Here is a 6,679-nt window from a genome sequence, read left to right on the forward strand (position 1 = left end):
AGGTAGAGTAATGTTGCAAACAAATGAGGCCTGAAGCATTTTTAAACCCAAATCCCGAGCCCTTGAACCGGTTCAGCCCTCTTGAACCGATTCAGCCCTATTGAACCAGTTCAAGACCCCCAGTCTTGAATCCACAGAGAAATTTGGAAAAACAACTTTTCAAATTCTTTCTAAAAAAATATTTTAACACATCGGTGATTAAAACTATCAACAAAAACAAACTGAAAACCTAAAAATCAAAATCTTTTTGAATTTTCCAAAGTTTTCAAAAAAAAATTCTGTTTTTTTTTTCATTAAAACTAAAATCTAAATCACAAATCATTAAAATCATCCAGTCAACACATGATTCAAAACCCTTTCAGAGAATTTTAAAAATATCTGAGAGAACAAATATTTGGCTTCACAGATTCTTCAAATAATTTCAAATCTCAGAAAGTAATCACAACATGAAATCAAACTTGCAAATTTTACTGAAAAATTTAGAAATTAATCTAGCAAGTTCATGTGTGTGTGTGAAATATAATCTAATCCATCTTCAGTTAAATTTCAACAGATCATTGTCTAAACCTTATTGATCGAAAGTATCAAGATAAAATTGTTTTGAGCAATTTTTTCAAGGCGGCTTTCACTCTAAAGAGTAGTCAGCAATTCCCTAACTCAACTTATCTTCACTTTTAGCTTTAATTCACAGTTTAATGGGAGTTTTCAATCAAATCTCAATAGGTAGCCTTCTCCTTAACACAGTATTCAGCAAATTTTTCTTTTCAGGCTGAATTTTATTTTATTTTTAAATTTTTTTAAGCTCTTATTTTTTTTTTTTAATCAATAACCTTTATAAATTTTGTGAACGATAAACCCTAGTCAGCAGATCAAAAGATTTTCAATCAAATTTGTCAGAGATGGACTAGTGCACAAAAGTATATGAACTTAAGAGATTCAAATCTAAAAATCCCCTAATCAATGCAAATCATCTTTTAATGTATAAATTACAGACTAAGAATCTATTTTTATCCAAATTATCATGTGTCTCAATTTGCATTCAAAGATAGATCATAAATCCTTCAAAAGAATTTTCACATGCATATCAAGAAGATTATGATCAGAAATTCTCAACCCTAACCAAACCCTAACAAGTGATCCAATGAGAACATAATATTCTTTTAAACACAGGCCATGATCACTGTATTTTATAGGACTTAGTTTGAAGATGAAGTCCTCTTGGAAATTTGTTCCAAGGACTAAATAGGCACATAATCGATCAAATTAGTCTTTTTGATCCATACAGTTCTCACTCTCACTTCCTGTAATTCTTTTTCATTTGTTACCTCTTTCTTAAGCAAATTTACAGCTTTAGAAACCTTAAGTGTCAATTTCTTTTTCCCCCTGGAACGCACCTTGTTCTTAACATGAGAATTTTGACAATCAATTTTAGAAAAGCCTTTATTTTTCCTGTGAAGGCATGTGTTATACTTATGTCCATTCTTTCCATAAAAAGTGCAATGTAACAATTTAGGCACATAAGTCATATCAGAATGTGATGCATCAGACAAACATGGTTTAGGCATAATAGCAGGTTTAACCTTTAACAAATCCTAACCCTATTTTATCATTCACATCCTTACCCATGTTGATTATCTTATTCAAACTGTTTTGACTCATATTGAATCCTTTCAATTTATCTTGTTCAGATTTCAATTCAATTTCAAGATAATCATTTTTCAAAGCAAGACATTCCTTCAATGAGTTAGCAACACTTTACCTTATCCTCAAGAATGATAATCTGCTTCTCAAGTTCAATGATGACAGAATTGCTTTCCATAGCCTTTCTTTTTCCTTCATCAATCTGTTTCTTTAGGTCTTCATTCTCTCCTCTTGCTTGGATAAGCTCTTTTACTAACTTATTGACTGCCTGTTTGGTCTCCATAGTTTCTTTGACCATTTTCTTCAGTCTTTCATCGTCTTTTTCAACCTCTTTAACTTGTTCATCATGAACTTCACTGTCTTCGTTATCTGAACTGTTAGAGTCATATAACTTAACGACATGAGGACCTCTATCAAGAAAAGTGAGATAAAAAAAATTATTAGTATCATCCTGAGGAGAATCACTATCACTCAAAGTAGAATTTTCAGCCATAGAAACTTTTATTGCTTTTCCTTTATTCCTATCCTTTTGTTCTTTCCTAGGACTATGACAAACATTGGATGTGTGACCTTTGCCACCACAATTCTAGCAAGTAAATTCAGTTTCTTTTGATTCTTCTACTTTCTTCTCATTAAACCTAAATTTTGACGTTTTGTCAAAATTTTGAGGATTAGCTATGTTGCTAGTCCTTCTCCTCTGTCGTCTTTGCAAATTCTGACAGAATTGCCTAGACAAGAATGCAATATCATCCTCAGAGTCATCATTTATAGAATGCTCAACTTCTGTAGATTTTAAAGTAAGATTTTTCTCCTTCGGACTTAAATCAAAATTCTACATCTGTGACGGCTCAAGTTTTTCAACCCGGTGCGTCAGTGATGAACCGAAAGATGATCCGATAACGGATCCGAAATGCGGAAGCAAAAGACAAACAACGGTCTCTAGAGATACAACATGACTCTAAGACACCATTGTGACCCTCAACGAGGTCACGGGACCTAAATGAATCAAATGTGGAAACAACATTTCAAAAATGGACAAGAATGCACCTAGGGGCAAAATCGTCATTTCCAGCCTAAAAGTGGGTGCCACCGAGCACACCATTGGAAATACAACGAAAAATCAATGAACTTAGACTAAAAAATCGCTTGATTCGGAGTTCGGATGAAGAAGATATGGCTAACGGAGGAAGAAGGGGCAAAACGGTCAAAAAAAATGGCAACCAAGAACATCTAACCGGTTAGGAAGCCAAAAATCTCGCCAAAAACACTGCCCAAGCACATATAACCAGTTACGAAACCCCTCGTCACCGTTTACATGTGAAGGAGGCAGAATGAGCAGCCCAAAAACCTGGCAACAAGGATTTTTCCGGGAAAAATAGAAATTTGAGAGCCAAGATGACATTTTCTGGAAAAACTCAAAGAAGAAACCCCCCTCAAAATTGAGTTTTCTATGTCGTTCCTAAGGAAAACCGAAAAATACGCAGTGTGAAATGCCCAAAATGCCCTTCCAAGAAAACTGGTCCAGAAGGTCCAAAAAGCTACTAAATTTAAAAACTGAGAGCTGAACTTCGGATGCGATTTCCGATGCCAAGTTGGCATTTTCGGGAAAAACACGAAAAAAAAACCCCCCTAAAATCATATTTTCTAATCAACCATGTGAAGAACGGAATTTATTTCCCAAAGAAAATTCCCAAAATACCCTTAGGTCAAAATATGCAACAAAAGTGAAAAATGAGTCCGTAGGAGGCTCATTTCACCAAAGAAGAATCCTTGCCCAGAAACGACCATGCACGCAAACGTAACTTACCTATTAAGACATGCTACAATGGTCCATGGCCCAAAAATATGGTCGATACAAAATATGATCCCCCAACGGCCAAAATGCCAAAAACGAAGTTTGAAACGAAAACTTGGAATTTAAAATCATAAGATGGTTTCAAAATGCCGTTTGGCCCTTGGCCATACTTCATACATGATTAATGAATGCTAATGGAAGAATCAAAATGGAATTCCCACACCCAATGCAAACATGGTAAAGCAAAAACTCAATATTTTTCAATACTTTCATAATATTCCATGAAGTCAAAATTTACATAGGATACAAATTACATGTCATTGGCCTCCGGCCTCATCTCATACATGTCAAATACATTGTAAAGAGTGTACTCATGTACACATTACATATAAGGAATCAAATGTACACATGTTGACATATAAGAATATAATTGGCATTCCAAGCCAACCTTCACAAAAATGGAAGTCTCCAAGTCCACAAACCATCCAAGCATAATGAAGACCTCAACTTTGATTCTTGTACCTGAAATATGCCCCAGTATCGTAGGGGTGAGTAACATAAAGTTACTCGTAGGAAATGAGCATGTATCGACCTAGGTTTTACAAGTTTGCATGATTTAATTATTGTGCTTCATTCCACCTAACGTCTATGTCAAATGTGAGACTCAAGGAGCATCCTAGCTACCTAGGATCATTTCTAGCATCAATCACCTCATTCATGCAATTTTAGCAACATTGGTTCATGCTTACACAAAACAACAACATAGGAGCATGCTTACACAAGCAACAACATATAGATTCTCAAGGTTATCAACTTGAAGTCTAAAATGCAATATCAACTAAATTATAATAATTTAGCATAATTAGAATATCTAATACCACACATCAAGACATAGATTCTCTAAGTTATCAACTAGAAATCTAAAAGTGTGAAATCAACTAAATATAGCAATTTAGTATGGATGTACTTAACAACATCAAAATCGCCAATAGCCAAAACCACAAGTTAACAAGGTGAACATGATTGTCAACTTAGAATTGAAAGCGAAAACAAATAGTGGGAGACTTGGACATCACAGCTCGGATTTTCGCCGAGACAAGGAAAATTTGGAGCTACAAACCCCCAAGCAGCATACCCAACGCGCGAACTTTATAGGGCTAATTTGGAGCTACTAACCTCCAGGCAGCCTACCCAACGAGCGAACTTTTGACTTAGAGGACTCTTGTCCCCGTACTAGAGCCAAACCCTAGCCATCACAGTTTAACATTGTCCCAAGCAACTCCAAAATAAATAAGTTAACAACTTATACGCATTACTACTACATAGTAACAAGATAGCAATATAACTCTCAATTGTGCATAATAAGCATTTCATATCCATAATGCTATGAAATCACAAGCCAACAATATATTCATAAAGAAACATACTCTCATGAATATAAATTTAACAATAATGCTCTTCAATGCATATAACACAATCTAGTGAATACATCACAAGTCTAAATCCATGCTCTTAAAATAGAAACAACTTCTAAAACATGATTAGATCCATGGATACACAAGATAGAATTTAATTATATCAAAATAATTAAACTCTCTAGATTTCAAATCATTTCCAATTGGCCCCAATTTAATATATGTTAATAGACATATCATGGTCATTACATATATTCACACACAAGCTTAATTAGGCCCATGAAACCACCAAAATAGATTTTAATTAATTCCCTTAATTAAAGTCTCTAGATTTCCAAACTCAACCAAATGCTCTCAAATTAAAGTATGTTAACAAACATGCCAAAACTTAATTTAGAAGTATAACACAACTCAATTCCATGCAAGGTATGGCCATGAACTTAAATCTTTCACAAAAGATAAATATTAATTAAAAAGAGCAATTCTTATTTAATTAATCACAAATTAATATATGTTAACCAACATATTAAAACAAGAGTTTCTACCATGCCACAATTCAAAACCAAGTTTCTCATCATCATGAGAATTAAATCTTATACAAAGAATTAAATGTTTCAAATTTCCTAGATTTGATACAAGGCATGCATATAGATTGTATAAACATGGAAAATACACAATACAACACATATAAAATCCTAAAACATTCCCTACCTCCATTTGAGATGAAATCTCAAATCCCCACCAAAATAAATCGGCTCCGAATCCGACGAAACTCCTAGGTTTTATCGAGGACAACACCACGAACATGAATCCCAAGGAAGTGCCATCAAAAACACAACTTGACTTCAAACCCGAACTCAAGAAATGGTCAAAACGAGATTCCAATCGGTTGGAATCGTAGGCCTCGCCGAGGGGAACAATAAACATAAAGGCATCACCACTTTTTAATGAAGGGAAGAAATCCAAAAGAGGAGAGAGAAGATGGCAGCCATAGATGGAGCTTGGACCGACCATGAGAGAGGATAGAGGGAGAAAAATCTGATTTTTCTTTCTAAGACCTCCTATTTATAGAAAAACTCAAAAAGTGCCCCGAACGGGCCCCGCCGGGTCCGGAAAAGTGAAATTCGAGTAGACGCGCTCAAACGGAAAAACTCTGTGTACAAAAAAGATTCCAAATGAGAAAATATGAACAACGGAAGAAACAGCGTAAAAAACTGAGTCCCGAGGAGAGAGTTATGCCCAAAACAAGTTTGGCGCAAACCGGGGCCAGAAACCCTGAAACTGGAAAATATCGTCCAGGAGGAAATTCTAAGAGTCCACGACTCGACGAAATGTAAAAATGAATCCCATACGAGGATCCGGGCTCAAAACAAGGCATTGAGCCAATAACTTTCATTAATTGCACAATGGTCCTTCCAAAAAGTGAAAACTGCGAAACTATCCCAGAATGAAAATATCTTCCAAAAGATATTTTCTTAGATACCCCTGAAATAAAATATCTTCAAAAGATATTTATGAAAAACACCCCAAGAAAAGAAAAAGTTTCTAAAGAACTTTACATTTATGCCCCTATGGGCACCGGGAGCAACCAGAATACTTTCTCACGAAAGTAAAGATACGTATCTCATAGAAATCATTGGGAATGAAGATACGCGAAATCAGAAACCAACTCCGAACACAAGAAGTGTGGTTACGCAAACAGAGTGACAAACGAGGAAAAGACGAAATAGGGAAAAAGACAAAATAGGAAAAAGACAAAAAGTGAATAGTGTCGAAAAAAGAAAAGTGCGGAACTGACTCGGTCCTCAAAGGAAGTTGTCAATCCACA

Source organism: Cornus florida, unplaced genomic scaffold, assembly GCF_030987335.1.
Source record: "Cornus florida cultivar Cherokee Brave unplaced genomic scaffold, ASM3098733v1 CherokeeBrave_3.0.0_Hap2_Chr11, whole genome shotgun sequence".
In the NCBI taxonomy this organism is placed as follows: domain Eukaryota; kingdom Viridiplantae; phylum Streptophyta; class Magnoliopsida; order Cornales; family Cornaceae; genus Cornus; species Cornus florida.